Source organism: Heptranchias perlo, unplaced genomic scaffold (genome assembly GCF_035084215.1).
Source record: "Heptranchias perlo isolate sHepPer1 unplaced genomic scaffold, sHepPer1.hap1 HAP1_SCAFFOLD_44, whole genome shotgun sequence".
NCBI lineage: Eukaryota > Metazoa > Chordata > Chondrichthyes > Hexanchiformes > Hexanchidae > Heptranchias > Heptranchias perlo.
In genome coordinates this window covers 5,227,584-5,252,480 of record NW_027139453.1, presented here as the reverse complement: position 1 = coordinate 5,252,480, position 24,897 = coordinate 5,227,584, and the positions used below count along the sequence as shown (strand labels likewise).

Genomic DNA, 24,897 nt, shown 5'->3' with positions numbered 1-24,897 from the left:
TTGGGCTCAGGGGGCTATTTGGATTAAGGTCACAGATCAGCCACGATCTCATTGAATGGCCATGATGTGGAGATGCCTGTGATGGACTGGGGTTGACAATTGTAAACAATTTTACAACAACAAGTTATAGTCCAACAATTTTATTTGAAATTCACAAGCTTTCGGAGGCTTCCTCCTTCCTCAGATGAATGTTGTGGAAATGAAATCCTCGAACCCTTCGCATTTATAAATCACAGAACAATACCTGGTGATTACAGACAGTCTTTCCAACTGCCCGTTGCAAAGGCAATCACAGTGTGCAGACAGAGAGGTGTTACCTACAAGGCCACCGAATATACAAACAATCAAAAAAAAACAGAGAGAGAGATGCAGAAACATAGAGACTTCCGGAAGGAAGAGAAAGACAGCAAATGTCCCGTTACATTAAAAACAGATAACATTTGTTCCCTGGTGGGGGTACGTGTAGCGTGACATGAACCCAAGATCCCGGTTGAGGCCGTCCTCATGGGTGCGGAACTTGGCGATCAATTTCTGCTCGAAGATTTTGCGTTGTCGTGTGTCTCGAAGGCCGCCTTTGAGCTTACCCGAAGGTCGGTGGCTGAATGTCCTTGACTGCTGAAGTGTTCCCCGACTTTGAATGGCGGAAGAGGCTCGAAGGTCTAATTGGCCCACTTCTGTCCCGATGTTTCTATTGGCACTTTAACCAACTACACCACGCCGCGAAATGACGCTCTCACAATCTCGTTGAGCTGCAGTCTGTGATTCTCCACCTGTTGTTTCTGAATGAATGAATTCGTCAGTTTGTATTTCTTTGTTTGTGAGCGGGAGAATTTTCGAAATGTTTTGAAGATTTCCCAGTAAATCATTCACACAGAGTTCTCCCGAACTTTGTACGAGTGCATTAATGTGAGGATCACATACATCGTTCCCCAAACTCGTCCGCTAAAGTTTTAAACGCGACTGTGTTTATTGTGAGGCGGTTCGATTTATCCAGACACACATCTGGTATAAAGGTAACTGTGACCCCGACGTGATTTTAACTTGCAGCCTCCAGATCTGAATGTGCTACCTTATTGCCTCGAGGTCGTTGATGGTCAGTTCGCCCTTCTTGGCTATGGAGATATTTGAGGCACCGTTTCATAAATACTAGCTTTGTGATATATAAAGACTTTCAAATCTCCACCAGCTCCTGCAGGGTGTGATCCAGCCTTGGGAAGTAGAATTCCTTCTCAGCGCCCATATCGTGCTCGTTTCAGCCGCCTTCTGTAGTGAATAGGAGTAAAAGAATGCAATGGAGAAAATAACGAGACTAAAGACACAAAAATCTCCATCTGGTTTCCAACCCAGGGTATTAAAAGAAACAGACGAGGGCATTGCAGATGCTTTAATCATGAACTTCTACATCTCTCTTGATTCAGGAAGTTTCGTCTTGGATTGGAAAATTGCCAATGTCACTCCATTATTTAGGAATGGTGAGAGAGATAAACTAGGAAATTATATTATATTTGTCTACCACCTGATTTGGGGAAGTTAATTTAATCTGTTAATAGAGACAGAGTGACTGAACATTTGGACGAACATGAACTGATCAGAGACAGCAAGCATGACTTTTTAAAGGGTATTTCATGTTTAACGAATCGAGTTGAATCGTTTGAGTATGTAACCAACGTGGTAAATAAGGGAGTGTCTGTTGATGTTATTTATATGGCATTCCAGAAGGCATTCGTTAGAGTTCCTCAAAAGAGACTGTTAACAAAAATGAGAGTGCATGTAATTGGAAGGAAACTATTGACAGGGATAGCGAATTGGTTAAGATGTAGATGATATAGAGTAAGGATAATGAGTGTGCTTCAATTGGCAGGATGTGACTAGAGGTGGCACCCACAGATTTGAGAGGGGGCCGCAGCTTTTCACTATATTTATAAATAACTTAGATGAAGGAATGGAGAGCTGGACATCCAAGTTTGCTGACGATGCCAAGTCAGGAGGTACAGTAAATAGTGTAGATACGAGCAGAAATGTGCAAAAGGATATTGGTCGATAATTACGTGGAATAAAACTGTTTTGGATGGAGTTCAACGTGGAGAAGTATGACGTCATCCACTTCGGAACTAAGATTGATAGATCGGAATATTTTCTAAATGGCGAGAAGCTAGGAACTGTGGATGAGCAGAGGGAATTGGGGGTCCGAGTACAGAAATCATTAAAACCTGGTAGACAGGTACAAAAGATAATAAAAAAGACTAATGGAATGTTGGCCTCTTTCTCAAGGGGTTAAAAGATAAAGGGGTGTAAGTGATGTTAAAGTTATATAAAACTCTGGATAGACCAGATCTCGAGTACTGTGTTCAGTTCTAGACACCGCAAATCAGGAAGGACATATTGACCTTCGAAGGGGTGCAGAGCAGTTTCACCAAAATATTACTGGGGCCAATAGGGTTAAATTTTGAGGACAGAATCCACATACGATGCTTGCATTCCCTTAAATATTGTGGTGTTTAAGATGATTAAAGGAGTTGATCGTGTAGATAGAGAGAAAATATTTCCTCTGGTGGGAGAGTCAAGAACAAGGGGGCATAACCTTTAAATTCGAGCCAGGCAGTTCAGGGTTCATGTCAAGAAATACTTCTTCACACAGAGAGGACTAGAAATCTGAAACACTCTGCCCCAAAAAGCTGTTGAGGCTGGGCCAATTGAAAATTTCACGACTGAGATCGAGAGATTTTTGTTTGGCAAGCCTACGACGGGTTCGGGAACCAAGGTTGTAGATTGAGTTAAGACACAGGCCAGCCATGATCCAATAAAATGATGGAACAGGCTCGAGGGGCTGAATCACCTACATCTGCTCCGACGTTGCTATAAACCTTAAAGTTAGGGTTTGCGTTAGGGTGACCCTAACCCATTCACACACACCCATTCTTCAATATAAATCTCACACTCATTCATACCCATACTTCATTTTTAAACGTCATACTCAAATGTATACTCCGATATTTTATAAAGCAAAAGCGCAGTCATATCCACATACCCAGTTTAAAACTTCCGCTGGTCCTGTTTGGAGCTCTCACGAAAGTCTGCACACTGAACGGTTGACTGTTTTCCAGACGCTGTCCGCATTGCTTTGTTTTGGATTTGCTGCCTTCTGCTGACGGCAGGCGATTAATTCGAGCGCGATATCGCCCCGAGCGGCGAAAGCTGCTTCTGACGGATGTCTCCGTCTCCAGGAGCTGGACGGGATTGGAAAGCTCTTGTGTCACACGAAGTGCCTGAAGAGCCCATATAAACTTGAAGGTCATCAGTGCGCTGACTACAGCCTGAGGTTCAATAATAGCGTGTCTGGCATCAACTTAAAGGCGCTGTGTTGGAAATAGGTTGGGGGTCACAGTTTGTTTTTGGAGGAAACTGAACAGAAATCATTCAAGATGGCAGATTTTCTTTGCTGCATCATAATAAACAATATCTTGCTATAAATTTGTCTCATTAGTTCCCCAGTGTCAGAAGGAGAATTCTCTGATCTCCTCATTTATTTCGTATAAGAAACAAACACAAGCAGGCGTCTTAAATTAGAATCAACTCACACATTGACACAGATAAACAGAGCGAGAGACACTGGCAGTATCGGGAAACCTGCGGGAAATAGGCAAGAGAAGCGATGAGGATACTCCTCAAACCAACCTTCTCTGCTGTGCGGTAGCTGATCGATCTCGGTGATTTGGCGCCGTGGTTTAGCTGGGCAAAGCACTTGTTTAATAAATAGGACATCCTGGGTTCGCTTTATCGCGGGGCCTTTCTATTACCTCAGTGATATTTATTCATTGTGAGTTTAAGGAAAAAATATCCGAGGGCGCGATTTGTAATAGTTCGGGAGCCAACAAGGTAAGGATTCTGGAATTACTGTGTGTAAGCGCCCCTTCATTGTTCAACAGGCATCTCATAGAATGTGTCCAGAACACATTTCACCGATACTGCTCTGAAGGGCTGATTTTACAAACTTCCTTCCTTACAACCAGCAACCCATCTCCTACTCAAGGGTGCGAAGCGAAACTGGTTTCAAAGTCGTTTTCGATGTTCAGCTTTTATCCGCAACGTGCAATTGGTAGAAACTCTTTCACAACACATCTTATTATCAATGAGAATGTCAGGCACAGGACGTTAGGGATGGAACCGCCTCTTACAATAAATACGAAGTATAATCGATTACAAAGTGAAAAAGCCAATCCAATCTCTCAGTCTCTCTCTATGAGTGGACATAAACCAGCAGAAGATGACAGAACAGTTTAGTTTGTTTCATTTTCCTTCTGGTGAGTACAGTTGAAGAGAATGATCGCTGTGTTCTGCTGGACAAATAACAGGAATGAGCAGTCTATCTGGTTCCGACGGTACCCAGTGAATCATCCACGTGCATATCTGATATTTACACTGATAGCTTCCTCCCGCACTAATTACAGGAAACTTTTGTCTCACGGTTCAACCACACTTCAGAAGTCCAGAAACACAAAGAATGGTAAACGCCTCCTGATGATGTCAAATAGAGATGAAAGAAGTTTGCAGGTTTAGAGAATCATAGAATGATACTTTCTTACAGAACAGAACGAGGCCCTTCGTCCCGTCGGGCCCGTGCCGGTTCTTTGAAAGAACTGTCCAATTCAATCCCACTTCCCAGCTTTTTCCACATTGTCCTGCAAATTTGTCCTGTTCAAGTACATGTCCAATTGCCTTTTGAAAGGTCCTATCGAGCCTGATAGGCACTTTCAGGTAATGCGTTCCAGATCTTCATAACCCTCCGTGTGAAAAAATCTCTTCATTTCCCCTCTCGTTCGTTGGCCAATTATTTTAAATCTATTACCTCTGGTTACCGACCCACTTGCCAAAGTGAACACTTTCTCCCTACTTGCTCTATCAAAACCCCTCATTATTTTGAATACCTCCATAGGTATCCCATAACCTTCTCTGCTCTAATGAGAACAATCCTAGCTTCTCCAATCTCTCCACATAACTGAAGTCCAACTTCGCTGGTATCATCCTGGAAAACCTCGACTGTGCCCTCTCCAAGACCTTGACATCCTTCCTAATGAGTGGTGTCCAGAATTGTACGCAATACTCCAGCTGAGGCCTAACCGGTGTATAATAAATGTTTCGCAAAACTTTATTGCATTCATACTCTATGCCTCCATTCATAAAGCCCAGGATCCCATATGTTTTTTACAGCCTTCTCAACTTGTCTTGCCACCTTCAAAGATGTGTGCACATGTACCCCCAGATCTTTTTGTTCCTGCTCGCCCTTTAAAATTGTACGATTTCATTTATATTGCCTCTCCTCATTCTTCCAGCAAATGTATCACTGCACTTCTCTGCGTTAAATTACATCTGCCATGGGTCTACCCATTTTACTAGTCTCTCTGTGTCCTCCTGAAGACTGTTACTATTCGCCACATTGTTTACCACGTTTCTGAGTTTCGTGTCTGCTGAAAACTTTAAATTATATACTGTTTACCTAAGTTCAGGTCATTTATATGCACCAGTCCTAGATCATACTGTGTCACTGTCTGTTTAATCGTGGTGTCCTGTCGTTCCGGATCATTCTGTATCTGTTGAGAATGGGTCTGCCGTCAGTGCCGGATCATTCTGTGTCTATGTCTGTTTAAAATGGGTCTGCCGTCAGTGCCGGATCATTCTGTGTCTATGTCTGTTTCAATGGGATGTGCACTCAATCCCGCATCATTCTGTGTCGATGTCTATTTAAAAGGAGTGTGCAGTCAATACCGGATCATTTTGTGTCGATGTCTTTTACAAAGGTGCGTTCTCAGTCCCAGATCATTTTATGTTTGTATCCATTTGAAAGGGATGTGCAGTCAGTCCCGAATCATTCTGTGCCTGTTTAACGGTGGAAGAGCGATCAGGCTGGAAAATACTCTAGGGCACAGGGAGCAAGCAGGAGCGAGGGGTTAGATACAGGCTTCATGTGGGGAGAATACTTTAGTTGGAGTTGATGGGTTAAATGCTCTGCTCGTCTACCTGGCACATCCTGTCAGCGGAACTCACATGTTAAGCCTTTAAGTTGGGTCCAATTTCACAATCTTGTGATCTGAAAGATAAAGAACTGACAGCTTAGTCCACCTGTCAACTGATCAGCAGTCATACAGGACGGAAGCAACTTTTCCCAGGATATTTTCAGAGACCGGTCAGTCCCCGTGTGTGTGATGATAAAATGCAGCAAACTCTTTGCCAAAACTGATGAAATCGCTGCTCTCGGTCCTTGGGGTCCTGGTGTTGAATTAGTCCATCACTGCTTGAAGTGGGCTCGGTGGAAGAGAGATCAATTTAAGTGGTATATTAAAGGGCACGAGGAGGGAACAGGAGAGAGGGGGCAGATTTAGAGCTCCTGTTGAGGCAATAGTGGGCGTTGAGTTAACCATTAAATGTCCTGCTTTTGCACCTGGCACAATCTGTCAGATGAGCTCATGTTTCAAACATGAAGTTGGGCCAAAAACACAACCTTGTGATCTGAAAGATAGAGAACTGCCAACTGAGGCAAGCTGCCAACTGATCCACCGTCACACGGAAGGGAAAGTCCTGTTCCCAGGATATTTTCAGAAAGTCACTCCCCTTTTATGTGATTATAAATACAGCAAACTCTCTAAGTCCAGATACAAAATTTGTGATCTCCAGCCGTCTGATCCTGACTCTGAGGTACTCAGCGGAAGATGGCGAAAGTTCTAATTTTGGTATTTGTATTCCTGGTGCTGACTCAGTCCATCACTGCTCGAAAGCTGATCGGTTTCGGTGTTGGAGGTGGCGGAACATCATTCTTTGCAAGAAGTAAGTTTCTTTGATCTCTCAACACCAATTTTTGTTTAAACTATTTTATTCTCAGACTGAAGCTCACGGTTTGATTGCTTAAATGAACATTATTGTAATATTGTAAGAATGAATGAAGAATATTAACCTGAACCAGTTCCACAGGAAAATCGTCCGATTGTTTAGTCGGTACCTGAGCGGGGAGTGGGAATGGTGGGTGTTGTGTGAGGATCCAAACAGACCAAGAATTAAAGCACAAATTACTGGCCAGTGCCGAGTTACCGGATCTCAGCCGGAGAATTGACCTGTTTGGGAAAGTCTGAAATTGGCTTCAGTACCCAGGTACTGTGGAGGGGGAAACTCACAGTTCCTGCTCCCGATCAGTGTTACCTGCTGTAAAATGTGAGTGTGCGGACTGGAGCTCCTTCACTCCCTTTCCCCCACACTCGCTGATCAGACCCACAGACAAAGAATAGTGAATTGGGAGTGATACTGGAGGCGTCTGAGGAACCGATCCCCAGAGATGAGTCAGATTTTCATAACATGAGGGGAGGGGATTGGATCAAAAGGGTTTCAAAATAGGTTTCTGAATTCGAATAATTCTGCAGCCTTCATAGAGATCAGGATATGAGGACACGGAATAAGTGGAGGAGTCAAGCGGTGAAACTATCAATTTTCAGGAGCCGGGTGTCAGTTTACCTCAGTTGGGAGTTGAGTGAACAAGTTAAGGGTTGATGTCCCACTCCGGTCCATACAGCCCAGCACTGGGGGAGTGCAGCACTGTTGGAGGTGTCATCTTTTGAATGAATCGTTAAACGGAGACCGTGTCTACCTGTTCATGGGGCTGGAAACACTTGGTCGCATTATTTGAAGAGCTGGGAGTTCTCCTGGTTTCTTGGACCAACATCACTCTCTCAACTAACATCACCAGAAACTCCCCACACTGTCAAATCTCATTTGCTGTTTGTGGGACTTTGCTGTGAGCAATTTGGTTACAAAACAGTGTCGGTACTTCAGAAATAATCCTTTGTCTGTGAAACTCTTCGGGCCCTTCTGTTAACGGGAAAGGCTCCATATAAATGTGAGATCATTCTTTTCTTTGTCTCTAGTCTCAGAAAGCGCGAACGGTGGGCTCCATTCTGTGGAAAAACTATTGGGCTGCCCTTGAGAACAAAGAGTGAGTCTCTACCTGTCGGGGAGGGGTCAGGGTGAGGTTTAATGAAGTACAAATGAGCTGAGGTTCATGTGTGGTCCAGACTCAGTCCCAGTAACACGGACAGACTCAGCTTCATGTTTTCTCATTGTTCTCCCTCCCTCTATGTCCAGAACGGTCAATTAATTAACTCTTCATTTTGGATTATAGATGACAACGATATATGCCGCCCTCTTGTAGGAATATGTCGTATAGGATCCTGTCACACAAACGAGGAGACTCTGCCGGAATTCTGCGGCGATGGGTTACAATGTTGTAGACCGAAAGAGTGAAAGATCCAGTGATGGATTCTCACCAGCCCGAGCTCTCCAAGTTCTCACTGAATGAAACCTTCCTTCACGGGGAGCAGGCTCTGTTTGATTGTGTAAATCCCACAACCCCTGACCCTGTATTACTGCTGTCTGAATAATGGGCTGTACTCAGAAATAAATCTCACTGCATTGATCACAGCTTCATATCCGTGTCTTGTTTCTCTTTAGGATAATTGTGTCCGAGGTGTTCAGGGGTCTTATGAGGCTGCGGGAAGATGTGGGAATTGTAGGTAATGGGAAGAGGAGACCACAGCAGGGAATCTCTGAAAGTGCCGAATCACACATTCAGAAAGTTACTGAGATAAGACAGGTGTCCCAGAGTGTCAGCTCTCTGACCGTTCAAGGTTCAAGATTGGAAGGAGACGCGCATTGCATCAGGCCCATCAGATTGTTTGATCGGACATTGAAGCGGGAGCTTTATTCTGTATCTAACCCGTGCTGTTCCTGCCCTGGGAGTATTTGATTGCGGCAGTGTAAATGGAGCTTTACTCTGCTTCTAACCCTTGCTGTACCTGCCCTGTGAGAGTTTGATGTGTCAACGCAGAGGGCGATTGACCAGAGACCCATGTGTCGCTGGCAGTATAACTCGATGCTGCTGGATGAACCTGCTCTGACATCAGTAACTGTCTCAAAATCAATACTTATTGAGCAAAATTTTATGGGTTCAAAATCTGTGATTATAATCCAACAGCGCTCTCATCATAGAAGAATAAAAATATAAGAAATATTTAACTGTGCACAGAAGCAGGGACAAAATCTGTTCCACCTTCTGTCTCTCTCTCCCTGCCTTACCAAATCCCTCGGTCTCGTTTTATCTCACTCTTTCCCTCTTTGACTTATTTTATTTCTCTCTATGCATTTCTTTCTCTGCCTCTGATTTCTCTGCCTCTGTTTATATATCTCTCGCCCTGTCACTCCCTGCCTCGTTCTCCCTCTTTCATTCACCTTTACGGGGATTCTTTTTTCTTTCTCTCAATTCCTCTCTCTCTACCTCTCGCTTATTTCACTCTGACTCGTCTCTCTTACACTTCCTGCCTTCCTCTCTTCTCTATCTCACGTTCCCTCTTCTTGCCTCGCACTAATTCCCCCTCACTCCATCTGTATCGTCCCTCTTTCTTCTCTCTGCCTCGTTGTTTCTCGCCACTTCTGTCGATTTCCTGTCTCTCTCTCCTCTTTCTATCTCTGCCTCATTCTCTTCCTTTCCATCTCTGCTGCTGTATCTTCCCTCCCTCCTTTCTATCTCTCTGCCTCATTCTCTCTCTCCTACCCTCTCTTCTCTCTCTCGCTCTCTCTAAGTCTCTCTCTCTCTTATTTCCACCTGACACTGTTTCCTAGCTGCCTTTCACTTACTCACTTTCTCTCTCTGTCCTTGTCTTCTTTCCAAGTTAAGAAGTTGCCTGAGAGGAGGTGAAACGAAGGTTCACAAGGTTAATTCCGGCTCCCTAGATTCATCTTTGTTTGTGGAAATACGCTTGGCAGAATAGCAGGTATTGCTTGCCAGCTATTCAAACATTTCAGATCAAATTAGAAAATGAACAAACAGATTCAGTTACAGAGACCTACTGTCAAAAATGATGAAAAACAAGGTCCAGAAGATTTACAGAGAGAAGCAAATCAGAGGCATGTATAATTCCTGGATAAAGAAGAGGGTGTATATGTCACTTGAAGATGGAAGGTAATAAAATTAGTTCAGGAATCGAGGTTGGATGAGAGGTGGGGGCAGAGGTGCGGCACAACTTAGAACCAAAAGCAGGCTTCCCTCTCGAGCAATGGCAAAGTCTTCCAGGACCACAGGCCACTGGTGGGCCTTGCACATCCTGAGCAGCTCATTTGCGAACTAGGGGTGCAACAGGAATATCCAAACACAAACAATTTCACACTGATGCAACAGGACTATCCAAACACAAACAATTTCACACTGACCCCAGCCTGTACTCTGAACACATTGAATGATCTGATCACAGCTTCTGCACCCCTAGTTCGCAAATGAGAAAGAGAAGGTGAGCACAAGAAGAGAAACAGAGACAGAGGGGAAGACAGAGAAAGACATTGGGGAGAGGGAGAGAAACTGACAGAGGGCCAGACAGAGAGAGAAACAGAGAGAGAGAGAGAGAGAGAGAAACATGGGAGACAAACAGAGAGAGGGTGAGACGGCGACAAAACGAATGATAAAAACATGACAGAGAGAGAGAGTAGAATGAGAGAGAGAGAGAGTCCGAGAGAGAATAAGGATCAGAGCATCACAGGGAGGGGAAATCACCACATTACCGGAAAGGTGTGATTGCACAAGAGGGGAGGCAGGTGAAATTGACGAGGATATCGCCAGGGCTGGATAATTTTAGCTGTGGGACAGAATTGGTTTTCTTCGGAACAAAGGAGGCTGAGACGAGATTTAATTGAGGTGCATGAAATTATGACGGGAGCAGATAGAGTGGATTGAGGTGACTGGATGATTGACAGCTGCAGACTGCAGACTGCAGTCAGTCTCCCTGGGGAAGACAGGGGATTGATTGACAGCTGCAGACTGTCGACTGCAGGCAGTCTCCCTGGGCAAGACAGGGGATTGATTGACAGCTGCAGACTGCAGACTGCAGGCAGTCTCCCTCGGGAAATGTGGGTTGATTGACAGCTGCAGACTGCTTGTGGTTGGTTGCATGCAGGAAGTTCCCTCCAACGGTTTGTTTGATTGGCAGCTGCAGAGGATTTGTTTCCCGGGAACGCCATCAATGCAAAGTAAAATGAAAGCACAACAACCACCGTTCGGCCATGGTCGATTAGCTCCGTTATTTAAAGCGTGCTATTGATATTACAAAGATGGCGGGTTCGATACCTGTTAAGGTAGTGAACCTTCCTATTATTAAGAGCGCAGTTTCTGCTCTTTGTTTTTCAGCGAATTATAAATGCAAAGTTTGGAAGGAAATTCACTCAGAACAGAGCATCGGAGAAGCATTTTCACGTTGGTGCTGTCAGTCCCGGATCATTCTGTCCCTGTTTAAAAGGGGTGCGCTGTCAGTCCCGGATCAATCTGCCCCAGTTTAAAAGGGGTGTTCTGTCAGTCCCGGGTCATTCTTAGCCTGTTTAAAAAGAGTGTCCTGTCAGTCCTGGGTCGAAGACTCAATTTACTGTTCAGAGCCTAAACCCGTAGACGGCTCGTTCACACTGGAGATCACAACCCACTGAGGGGAACTGGGGCATGAAAAGCTTTCAATTAATGAAACAAATACTTCAAACAGGAAGTATTGACCCTACACAGAAATACGGAGATCAGAGGAGAGAACAAGCTGGATGTCTTTTCTCTGGAAATGAGAAGACTGAGGAGTGACGTCATAGAAGTCTTTAAGTTTAATGAAGGGTTTGATAGGGTAGACGGAGAGAAGATGATTCCACCCGCGGAAGGGAGCAGAACTAGGGGTTATAAATCTAAGATAGTCACTAATAAATCCAATATTAATTCAGGAGACACTCCTTTCCCCAGGGAGTGGAGAGAGTGAGCAACTGGCTACCACAAACGAGTTGAGGCGACGAGCAAAGATGCTTTTAAGGGGAAGCTAGATAAATACACGAGGGAAAAGGGAATCGAAGGATATGTTGATTGGGTTCGATGAACAAGGGTGAAAGGAGGATCATGTGCAGCATAAACAACGGCATGGACTCTTTGGGACGAGTGGCTTGTTTCTGTGCTGTACAGTCTATGTAGTGGTAAGAGAAAGAGAGAGAGTAAAGGGAGAAACAGAGAGTAGCGGGAGAGAGAGAGAGCACGAGAGAGACAGACAGAGAAAGAGATTGAGTTTTAGGAACAGAATATCGAGAAAGAGAGGAGGGATAAGTAAATAGAGGCAGAAGGAGATGTTTTGGAAATGCCTGTGGGCTGTTGGCAGCTGAACAATAGCCACTTGTTGCTGCTTCAATGGATTTGTTCCAGGAAGAATGTCGACCATAACAGCAAATTGTATCTTAACATCAATCGGACTGAAAGACTGGAGCAGAGCATCGATGGAAGGGAGAATGAGCGAGAATGGGGGAAGGCATTGATCTCAGGGAAAGGCACAGGCTCCATCCCGGTCTCCGTCAGTAGATATCACCCGGTGTGGGATTGAGACCCACACACAGAGCATGGGAGAGTGCAGAGGGAGTTTTACCCTGTATCTCACCTGTGTTGTAACAGCCCTGGGAGTGTTTGATGGGACAGTGTGAAGGGAGCTTAACTCTGTATCTAACCTGTGTTGTACCTGCTCTTGGATTGTTTGATGGAACAGCGTAGAGGGTGCTTTACTCTATATATAACCCCTACTTCACCTGCGCTAGGAGTGTTTGATGGGAGAGTGTAGAGGGAGCTTTACTCTGTTTCTAACCCTGTTACTGCCCTGGGAGTGTTTGACGGGACAGTGTAGAGGGAGCTTTACTCTATATCTAACCCCTACTTCACCTGCGCTGGGAGTGTTTGATGTGACAGTGATCCATTTATATCTGACCCATTTTATACCTGTCCTGGGAACAGTTTAAACGAAGGTGGTTGATATTTGCCATGCCTCATATTCCAAAGCATTAAGTTCGTGACAGTTTTTATGTTGGTGAGCGCTGTTATTACAAAAATCTTTCTGTTCACAACGGAAGGTTCTGTCTCTCACTGGTGTTCAGTTACTCGAGCAGTTCCTTCACATGTCAGTGCTCAGTGTGGCAATTGTATCATTGGGGGCATCAATCCCAGTGCCCACCATCGTGCAGACACAGAGAGAGTAGATCGTAGTCCAGACAATGAGAGATGAAAACACAGTCCAGACACTGAGAGAAAAGATCAGACCGGGCATTGAGAGAGGAGATCACAGTCCATACACTGAGAGAGGAGAATAGAGTCCAGACGCTGAGAGAGGAGATTACAGTCCAGACACTGGGAGTGGTGATCACAGTCCAGAATCTGAGAGAGGTGATCACAGTCCAAATACGAAAACGATATCACAGTCTAGTCACTGAGAGAGGAGGTCACGGTCTAGACACTGAGAGAGAGGATCACAGTCCAGACACTGAGAGAGGAGATCACAGACCAGACACTGAGAGAGGAGATCACAGTCCAGACACTGAGAGAGGAGATCACAGCCCGCACACAGAGAGAGGTGATCACAGCCCAGAATCTGAGAGAGGTGATCACAGTCCAAACACTAAAAGGATATCACATTCCAGTCACTGAGCGAGGAGGTCACGGTCTAGACACTGAGAGAGAGGATCACAGTCCAGACAGTGAGAGAGGAGATCACAGCCCGGACACAGAGAGTGGTGATCACAGCCCAGAATCTGAGAGAGGTGATCACAGACCAAACACTAAAAGGATATCACATTCCAGTCACTGAGAGAGGAGGTCACGGTCTAGACACTGAGAGAGAGGATCACAGTCCAGACAGTGAGAGAGGAGATCACAGCCCGGACACAGAGAGTGGTGATCACAGCCCAGAATCTGAGAGAGGTGATCACAGTCCAAACACTAAAAGGATATCACATTCCAGTCACTGAGAGAGGAGGTCACGGTCTAGACACTGAGAGAGAGCATCACAGTCCATACACTGAAAAAGGAGATCACAGTCCAGAAACTGATAGAGGAGATCACAGACCAGGCATTGAATGAGGAGATCGCAGTCCGTACACTGAGAGATGAGATCACAGTCCAGACACTGATAGAGGAAATCACAGACCAGGCATTGAATGAGGAGATCACAGTCCAGACACTGAGAGAGGACATCACAGACCAGACAGTGAGAGTGGTGATTACAGTCCAGAATCTGAGCGAGATGATCACAGTTCTAACACTAAAAGGATATCACAGTCCAGTCACTGAGAGAGGAGGTTACGGTCTAGACACTGAGAGAGAGGATCACAGTCCAGACACTGAGAGAGGAGGTTACGGTCTAGACACTGAGAAAGGAGAGCACAGTCCAGACACTGAGAGAGGTGATCACAGTCCAGACACTGAGAGTATCAGGAGCATTTTTTTTTAAAAAACAGGCACTCAAGGGTTATAATCTCTGGATTATTACCTGAGCCACGTGCAAATAGTCGTTGGGATTAGCAGATTAGAGAGGTGAACACATTGATGAAGGAGTGGTGTGGGAAGGAGAGGTTCCATTTCGTGGGACACTTGCACCTGTACTGGGACAGGAAGGAATTGTACCGTTGGGACCGGCTCCACCTGATCTCGGTGGGAACAGGGTCACAGCGCCATGGATAAATAAGGCCATAAACTAGTAAATGGGGGTAGGGCTCATTGGAAAAGTAATATAAATAAAAAATCCAGAATATAAAGGAAGAGAGTAGAGTGATAGTCAGAAATTATGCTTTAGGTACTACAGGTAAATGAAAAACTGAAAGATGTAAAGTAATTAAATCTGGAGATAGAAATAAGGAAAGTGTGAGAAATACAACATTACAATATGGGTAGGGTGTGTGGCCCAAATAAGCGTTCTTTATACAAACGCATGGAGTATAAGTAACAAATTGAATGAAATTCGGGCACAATTTCAACCGACAGGGCACGACATGTTGGCCATTACTGAGGCATGGCTGCTCAACAGTCAGGAATGGGAACTGAATATATCAGGTTATAAGGTCATAGGAATGATAGAAAAAATGGGTAAAGGGGGAGGACTATCCTAAGTGATTAAGGATGTAATTACTTCATGATAAGAGAGGACATAACGAGAGGGAGGCAGGCAGTGGAAACTTTATGGGTAGAATTAGGAAATAGAAAAGGATTTAAGACCAAAGTGGGGGTTGTGTATCGACCCCCTTGTAGTAGCTGTGAAGCGGCACAATGTATAAATGCGGAGAATAGACACGCATGTAGCAAATGCAGTGTGGTTTTAATGGGGATAGATTTTAACCTTCATATGGAATGGGATGAACAGACGAGCTCATATCAGAAAGGTAACGAATTTCTTGAGTAGGTTCAGGAAAGCTTTCTGCAACAATATGTCCTGGGACCAACAAGGGTGCAGGCTTTACTCGAATTAATAATGAGTAATGAGGCAGATTTAATTAACAGCCTAACGGTGCATGAACATTTATCTAAATTGGAAAACTGCACATGTCACTCCACTATTTAAGAAAGGTGCCAGTAGCAAACCAGGGAATTATAGACCAGTTCGCCAAACATCCGTTTTCGAGAAATTACTCGAGTCTCTCATTAAGGATAGTGACTGAACACCTTGAACATTTTCAGCTGATCAGTAAGAGCCAGCATGGATTTTGTTTTGAAGAGGTGACTAAAGTAGTGGACAGCGGAATGTCTATAGATGTTGTTCATATGGACTTCCAAAAGGCATTCGATAAAGTCCCTCAGAAGAGACTGTTAGCTAAAGTTGAAGCTGATGGAATTGAGGGGAAATGATTGACCTGGTTAGGAAATTGGCAGAGCGGCAGGAGACATTGGGCCAGAAATCGCTGCGAGCGGCGAGGCAACACTCACTGCAGCTCTTGCGAATTAAATTAACAAAAATACTGACTGTAGGCTCTGTGGCGATGAATTCCTTGATTTCGAACTTCACAAAAATTTTGCATCATCAACCCAGCCTCTGAGCAGCGTGATTTGCTGCGCAGCTGGAAATATGTGTGAGGAGAAGACACGCCCACAAAATTCGTGAGGACGAGAAGTCCCGCCCACAGAATCAGGCTGCATTGCTCAAACAATCAAGCAGAATTCATTCCTTTCAAGTTGGCATTCTGTGTGGCATTGTAAATTTAAAAAATCAAAAACCAATGAAATAATTGAATTAAGTTAAAGAGACAGAAGGGAAAAGTTTAAAAAATAATATTGTAATTTTAATTCTTCTTCAATAACCAAAAACTAATAAAATAAGTAGTGATATGAGAGCCCTCGTTTTTAAAAGATAATCTTTACTTGTTTGGCAGTCATTAAAACTTACCGAGCTGTTAAAACTCTGTTTGTCTTTATTTACTAGAATGCTACCTGGACATCAAGGGTTAAATTTTGAAGACTGATTACACAAACTAGGGATGCATTCTCTGGAATTTAGAAGATTAAGGGGTGATTTGTTTTAATTTTTCAAGATATTAAGGGGAACTGTTAGGGTAGATAGAGAGAAACTATATCCGCTGGTTGGGGAATCGAGGACCAGGAGACATCGCCTAAAAATTAGAGCCAGAACTTCGAGGAGTGAAGTTATGAAACATTTCTACCCGCAAAGGCATTCGACAAGGTGCCACATAAAAGATTATTACTTAAGATAAAAAATCACGGGATTGGGGGTAATATTCTGGCATGGGTGGAGGATTGGTTATCGAACAGGAAGCAGAGAGTTGGGATAAATGGTTCATTTTCGGACTGGCAACCAGTAACCAGTGGTGTTCCACAGGGGTCGGTGCTGGGTCCCCAACTCTTTACAATCTATATTAACGATTTGGAGGAGGGGACCGAGTGCAACATATCAAAATTTGCAGATGATACAAAGATGGGAGGGAAAGTAGAGAGTGAGGAGGACATAAAAAACCTGCAAGGGGATATAGACAGGCTGGTTGAGTGGGCGGAGATTTGGCAGATGCAATATAATATTGGAAAATGTGAGGTTATGCACTTTGGCAGGAAAAATCAGAGAGCAAGTTATTTTCTTAATGGCGAGAGACTGGAAAGTACTGCAGTACAAAGGGATCTGGGGGTCCTAGTGCAAGAAAATCAAAAAGTTGGTATGCAGGTGCAGCAGGTGATCAAGAAAGCCAACGGAAGGTTGGCTTTTATTGCTAGGGGGATAGAATATAAAAACAAGGAGGTATTGCTGCAGTTATATAAGGTATTGGTGAGACCGCACCTGGAATACTGCATACAGTTTTGGTCTCCATACTTAAGAAAAGACATACTTGCTCTCGAGGCAGTACAAAGAAGGTTCACTCGGTTAATCCCGGGGATGAGGGGGCGGACATATGAGGAGAGGTTGAGTAGATTGGGACTCTACTCATTGGAGTTCAGAAGAATGAGAGGCGATCTTATTGAAACATATAAGATTGTGAAGGGTCTTGATCGGGTGGATGCGGTAAGGATGTTCCCAAAGATGGGTGAAACTAGAACTAGGGGGCATAATCTTAGAATAAGGGGCTGCTCTTTCAAAACTGAGATGAGGAGCAACTTCTTCACTCAGAGGGTGGTAGGTCTGTGGAATTTGCTGCCCCAGGAAGCTGTGGAAGCTACATCATTAGATAAATTTAAAACAGAAATAGACAGTTTCCTAGAAGTAAAGGGAATTAGGGGTTATGGGGAGCGGGCAGGAAATTGGACATGAAGCTGAGTTCGGATCGGTCAATGCCCTGTGGGTGGCGGAGAGGGCCCAGGGGCTATGTGGCCGGGTCCTGCTCCGACTTCTTGTGCTCTTTAGATTTGTGGTTGGGATCAGATCAGCCATGATCTTATTGAATGGCGGAGCAGGCTCGAGGGGCCGATTGGCCTACTCCTGCTCCAATTTCTTATGTTCTTATGTTCTTAAAGGGTGGTAGATGTTTGAACTCTCTTCTGCAAACGGAAGTTGATGTTAGCTCAGTTGTTAATTTTATAGATAGATTTTTGTTAACCATGTGTTCAGGGACTATGGGATTAAGGCGGGTAAATGAAGTTCGGTCAGAGATCCGCCATGATCCCATTGAATGGCGTAACAGTCTAAAAGGGCGAAATGGCCAACTCCTGTTCCGACGTTCCTGGTCAATGTCACCACAGACCACAACCTCAAGCAGGCGGCGCTGCTGATCAGCCGTGACGGAGCAGAGAGACAGAGAAATGGGCAAGAGAAAGAGAGACATACGCAAAACGAGTGAGAAATGGGGAGTGGGAGGGAGAGAGAAAAATAAAGACATAGACAGATAGTTGGGGAGAGTGAACAAGAGAAACAGACAGCGGACAAAGAGAAAGAGAAACAGAGAGGAGAGAGCAAGAGAATGAGAGAAACTGGGGAGACAGTAACAGAGACAGACGGAGAGGGAGAGACGCGGGTAAAGGGGGAGATTGATGAGGGGAAGAGAGAGAGACAGAGAGAGAGACGCAGAGGGGGGGGGGGTGGGGAGAGAGCGATGGAGTGGGTGACAGAGAGATAGCATAGAGAGGCAGAGAATCAGAAGAGAGAGAGAGACAGAGAGAGAGACATAATTATAGAGACAGAGAGATGGTGGGGGAGCAAGAATGAAAGACAGAAACAGAGGAACAAACAGACAGACAGAGAGGGCGGAGGGAGGAAGAGAGAAAGGGAGAGACGGGCATAGGTTGGAGAAGAAGAGTGGAGACGGAGAGTGGAGATGGAGAGTTGAGACGGAGAGTGGAGAATGAGAGACAGATTGGAGGGAGAGAGACCGGGAGACAGAAACAGAGAGAGGGAGAATGACGACATTGAGAGTGGCAGAGAGACAGGCAGATTGTAAGGGTAAGCATAATCGAGACAGAGAAATAGGACGGGTGAGGGAGAAGAAAGGGACAGACAGAGGGAGAAACAGACAGACAGAGAGAGAGAAACAGGGGAGGCAGAGAAAAAAGGAAGACAGAGAGTGAGAGACGGGGATGGATCAGAGAGTGTAGATTGAGGGAGACAGAGAGAGAGACAGCGATTAGAGACAGAGATAGAAGTGTAGACGCAGAGAGACTCGGACAGAAAGAGAGAGAGAAAGAGAGTGGAGGGTAAGTACCGGGAAAGAAAGAGAATCAGAGGGAAATAGTTAGAGGGAGAGAGAAAGAGACAGAGTTAAAGAGTATAGGGAGAGTGACAGAGGGAGGGACAGATAGAGAGAGGATGAGACGGGGATGGTCAGAGGGTGAGAGATAGGGAGAAAGAGAGACAGAGAGATGGGGCTGGGTCAGAGAGTGTATTCGCACAGAGTGTAGTCGCACAGAGTAAAGTGGCAGAGGCAACGAGAAAGAGTAAAGGGGAAGCGTGAAATTGAAGGTGAGATATAGAGAAAGGGAGAGAGTTCGTGATTGAGAGAGGTGGAGAGGGAGAGAGTTGGAGAGTAGATGGTGAGAGTGAGGGGAAAGAGTGAAGAACGAAAGATGGAGTCACAGTGGAGAGGCAGAGAGACACCGAGAGGGAATATGAGGATATGCGTGTGGGTGAGGGGGGGCGGGGGTTGTCAGCGAGAGAGGCGGACAGACTGTGAGAGTCTGAATAATACAGACAGAGAGATGGTGGTGGTGAGGGAGAAAGAAAGAGACAGACAGATAAAGAAACAGAGAGAAACAGGGGAGACAGAGAAACGGAAGACAAAGAGTAATGGATGGGGATGTGTCAAAGAGTGAACAGAGAGAGAGAGAGAGAGAGGAAGTGGGAGAGACATGGAGTAGAGGGTGAGAGCGAGTAGAGAGTGAGGAGAGTGTGACAGACAGAGAGAGAGAGAGGCCGAGAGAGAGAGAGGGTCGGGAGAGCGAGTAGAGAGAGAGCACGAGTAGAAAGCGAGAAGAGTGAGACACACAAATGGAGAGAGGGGTAGAGGGAGGGGGACAGGGAAAGTGGGAGAGACTCCCACCTACCGATCTTCTCCTCATATCAGTCAACACAACAACCGAAACCTTCTCAAAATATCCCTCAACAAAACTTACCACCTTCTCACCATATCCAGCAACCCCACCGACCGAATTTCTCCCCATATCACTCAACCCCACCGACACACATTCACACAATATCCATCAATCCCCACTTAAACACATTCTCCACATTTCACTCAAACTCCACATAATCACTTTCTCCACATATACCCCACAAACGGCTACCAAAGTTCACCTCCATACCTCTCACTACCTCCGACTCACCTTCTACCAAGATCACTCAACCCCACCTAACCACCTTCTCACAATATCTCTCAATCACAACCTACCCACCTTATTAACATTTCCCACAATCACACTTACACAACTCCTCACCACATCCGTCGGCCCCACCTACCCACCTTCTCTCCATTTCACTCAATTACACCTACCCATCTTCATACAAAATCCCTCAATTCCAAACTACCCATCATCCCCCGTATCCCTCAATCGCCACCGACCGATCTTACCAACAAATACCTCAATCGCCACCTACCAACATTATCACCTTATTCCTCAATCCCACCGACACAACTTCCCACCATATCTCTCAATACCACCTAAACACCTCGCATATCCCTCAAACCAGAGCTACACAACTTCTCCCCATAACACTCAACCCCACCTACTCACATTCTCATAAGACCCCTCAATCCCAACCAACACACATTCCCACCATATCCCTCAAACCCAAACTAACCAGCTTCTCCTCATATACCTCACTCACACCTACCTATCTTCTCCCAATATTACTCAATCCACACCTACCATCTTCAGACCAGATTCATCCGACACTCCTATCCACATCCCCAAAGACCACAATCCTCACCCACCCAACCTCTCGCCATATCCCTCAATCGCACCTACCCACCTACACACCTTCTCTCCACATGCCTCAACCCCACCTACCCACCTTCTCACAATATCCCACAATCCCCACCACCCACCATCCCATCATTTCACTAAATCCCTACTAAAGCACCTTCTACACATATCCATCAACCCCACCTACTCACATTCTCATCTCATCCGTCAATCCACACCGACCCACCTTCCCCACTTATCCCTCAATCCCCAACTACCGACCTTCACAACAATTCCTTCAATCCCCACCAACCCATATTAGCTCCTTATACCTCAATCCCACTAATCAACTTCTCACCATATCCCTCAATCCACAACCACCCAACTTCTCACCATATCCCTCAATCGGGACGACACACCTACCCATATCCCTCAATACACAGCTACACACCTTCTCCCAATAACACTCAACCCCACCTACCCACATTCTCAAAACATCTCTCAATCACCACCGAAACTTCTGTGCACCATAACGCTCAATCCCCACCTAACCGCCTTCTCAATAATGTCCCTCACTCATGCTTACCCATCTTCTCCAAATATTCCTCAATCTGCACATATCCATCGACTCACCAAATGACTAAACTCACCTACGCACCTTTTCAACAAATCTCTAAACCCCACCTTCCAAGCTTCGACCCATATCCCTCCTAACCACCTTCACGCCATATCATTCAATCCCCAACTACTCACGTTGTCCCAATCCCTCAAAACCATCTACCCAACTTCTCATCATGTCAGTCAATCCCAACGAACCACATCACAATATACCTCAATCAACACCTCCGCACCTTCGCCTCATATCTCTCAATCCCACCTCCGCAACTTCTCAGCATTGCCCACAATCCCCAGGTAACTACCTGCCCTCAGTATCCCACAAACTCATCGACGCACCATCTCCACAGATCACTCAAACACACCAAACCGCCTTCTCACTATATCCATTATTACCACTCACCCACCCTCTCACCATATCCGTCAACACCACCTACCCACATTATCCTCATATCCCTCAATCCCGACCTGTACAACTTCTCCCCGTATCACACAACCCCAACTACCAACATTAAAAAATAACCTCTATCCACAACTACCTACCACATCCCTCAATCACCTGTACACATCTTTCCGCCATATCCCTCAATCCCCACTTAATCATGGGTGACTTTCATCTGCATATATACTGGCCAAACCAAATTAGCAATAATACTGTGGAGCATTATTTCCTGGAGTGTGCACGAGATGGTTTTTGAAACCAATATGTTGAGAAGCCAATTCGGGAACAGGCTATTCTAGATTGGGTATGGTGCATTGAGAAGGGGTTAATTAATTAAATTGTTGTGCGGGGTCCTTTCGAGGAGAGTGACCGTAACATGATACAATTCTTCATTAAGATCGAAAGTGAAGGAGTGCAATCCGAAACTAGGGTACTAAATCGAAGGTATGAGGAGTGGGTTGGCTATGATAGATTTGAGACCTTCATGAAAAGGCATGACGGTGAATAGGCAATGTCTAACATTTGAGGAACGAATGCATGAATTGCAACAGTTATATGTTCCATTCTGGCACAAAAAGACAAAAGGACAAGAGGCCCAACCATGGCTAACAGAAGAAGTTAAGGCTAGGATGCGATGCAAAGTGGAATCATAACATTTTGCCAGAAAATGCAGCAAGCCAGAGGATTGGGAACAGTTCAGAACGGAGCAAAAAAGGGTCAAGAGATTGATTAAGAGGGAAAATAGAGAATGAGAGTGAACTTGCAAGGAACATAAAAGCGGACTGTTAAATCTTTGACAAACGGGAATATTGTATTGAGATAGACGGTCAGCCATGATCATATTGAATGGTGGAGCAGGCTCGAAGGGCCGAATGGCCGACTCCTGCTCATCTTTTCCATGTTTCTATGACTCGGTGGACTAGATTTCCACCTTCAGCAGGTGGTGTCAGATCGACCGTCCATTACACACCCTGTCACTTTTTCACTTCCATTTACTTCTATACCATTAAAAGTAATTGACAGAATATTATGGGCTGATTGCATGCAATTTCCTAAAGTGCTCTGCCGGGGAGTGACGCTCCACCGCAAGTTCCACTGCCCGGATTGTGAGTCCGCTGAAGGTCGAATTAACCCCCGGTGATGAATGGTGGAGAACAAAACCAGGCACGGCCTCGGTTTCGCGCTCTCCACTATTTGTTTGATTAGTTTCCGTGTTCGGTCTTAGACATTTTAACCATTTTAATATTTTTGTTCTTGAAATGTCTCTTATTTACTCCGCAGAAATTTTTGTCATTTCTCAATTCCTCAATATCCTGAAATAGATTCCAGGTCAGTCAACGCATGAAATTTCCTCTAACTCCTGTTTGTCGCCTCCGTTCTGTCCTTTTCCCAGTTCCACTAAAACTGTTTCACTTTGTTTTCAGTCCACACTAGAGTTATACCTGAATCGTCACCCTGTCCTTTGTCCAGATACTGACCGATCCGCTGGGTATTTTCACCTCTTCCTTTCATTGTTTCAGATTCACAATAATTGCAGTTTGACCCATTTTTTTCCAGTTTGGTCTGTTTCTCTTCTGTTACCTTCTCTGATTCTAAGATCTGATTTCTTGTTGGTTTTGTGATGTTTAAATAATCCAAACTCATCCTGTTCCCCTCCCACTTACCCGATGTTCTTGTCCACTGAAATGCCTCTCGTATGTTGTCAACGAACTGACTCCGTCCACCCCTTCTTCAACTGCCGGTTCTAGTCTGTCCCGGTAGAATTTCGTCAACTGGATCAGTTGGTAACCGTCAGACTTTGTCCAGAACTCAGTGATCGCAGTGTTCGGTCTCTGAACAACAATGGAGAAAAATACACATTATCGACATTCCATCCGGGTGGCTATATTTGCTCTTACACCAAACGGCTGACGCCTCCTGTGAGCCACGTTATCAAATTCCTTCTGAAAACCCATATATGCCGCATGTGTTACAATACATTGACCTATATAGTCACGTCTCAACAAGGCTGTCTCAAATTTGTCAAATACAATGTCAAATGTCTACAGTTAATCCGTTCTCACCTTCGACGAATTTGAAATGCTCACCAATTACGTGTCTGTTTAAAAGGGATGTGCTTTCTGTCCCTGATCATTCTGTGTCTGTTTAAAAGGGCTGTGCTGTCAGCCCCGGATCATTCTGTGCCTGTTTGAAATGGGTGTGCTGTCAGTCCCGGATCATTCTGTGCCTGATTAAAATGGGTGTGCTGTCAGTCCCAGATCAGAGAATCAAGTTGCTGTGCAGAGCCTGAACCCATAGACGGCTCGATCACACTGGAGATCACAGCCAACTGAGATAAACTGGGGCATAAAAAGCTTTCAATTAATGAAAAAAGTACTTCAAACAGGAAGTATTGACCCAAAACAGAAATACGGAGATCAGAGGAGCCCGTAGCTAAGGCAAAGTAGTTATGAACGGAGATTTTAATTTTCACATAGAATGGGACACGTATGCAATACATTTCTAGAATGCATCTTGGACAGTTCTCTGAAACAATATCATGGAACTGAGAGGTTACACATGTCAGGAAAGAGAGAACAAGCTGGGGCTCTTTTCTCTCAAAAAGAGAAGACTGAGGAGTGACGTGACAGAGGTTTTTAAGATTAATGGTGTGTTTGTTAGGGTCGATCTGGAGAAGATGTTTCCACTTGAAGGGGAGACCAGAACCAAGGGTCATTATTATAAGATAGTCACTGATTAATCGAATTGAATCGAAAAATGAATTCAGTGAAAACGTCTTTACCCAGAGACTGGTGAGAATGTGAAACTCGCTACCACAAAGGGTAGTTGAGAAGAATCGCACAGATGCATTTAAGGGGAATATGGATAAACACATGAGAGAGAAAGAACATATGAACATAAAAAATGGGAGCAGGAGTAGGCCATCCGGTCCCTCGATCCTTGTCCACCATTCAATCAGATCATGCTTGATCTTCTACCTCAACTCCACTTTCCCGCCCGACCCACAAATCGCTTGATTCACCGAGAGCCCAAAATTCTATCAATTCCAGCCTTGAATATACTCAACGACTGAGCATCCCCAGACCTCTGGGTGGAGAATTCCAAAGATTCACATCCCTCTGAGTGAATAAATTCCTCCTCATCTCAGTCTTACATGGCC

General features: G+C 44.9%; 1 long non-coding RNA gene across 9 annotated transcripts in view; it reads right to left on the bottom strand.

Moving 5' to 3' along the window:
* Positions 1 to 24,897, bottom strand: part of LOC137312864 (uncharacterized) — a 1,008,715-nt gene that overhangs the window by 855,799 nt on the left and 128,019 nt on the right. For 6 of the 9 annotated variants that reach the window (XR_010960861.1, XR_010960858.1, XR_010960869.1 and 3 more), the window contains 3 exons: positions 23,402 to 23,569; positions 3,029 to 6,085; positions 125 to 1,263 (listed from right to left, as the gene is read on the bottom strand). This is a non-coding gene — a long non-coding RNA (uncharacterized lncRNA). Of the gene's footprint in view, positions 1 to 124; positions 1,264 to 3,028; positions 6,086 to 23,401; positions 23,570 to 24,897 lie in introns of those variants that run through there. The other 3 variants (XR_010960859.1, XR_010960863.1, XR_010960866.1) reach the window with 3 other exon arrangements.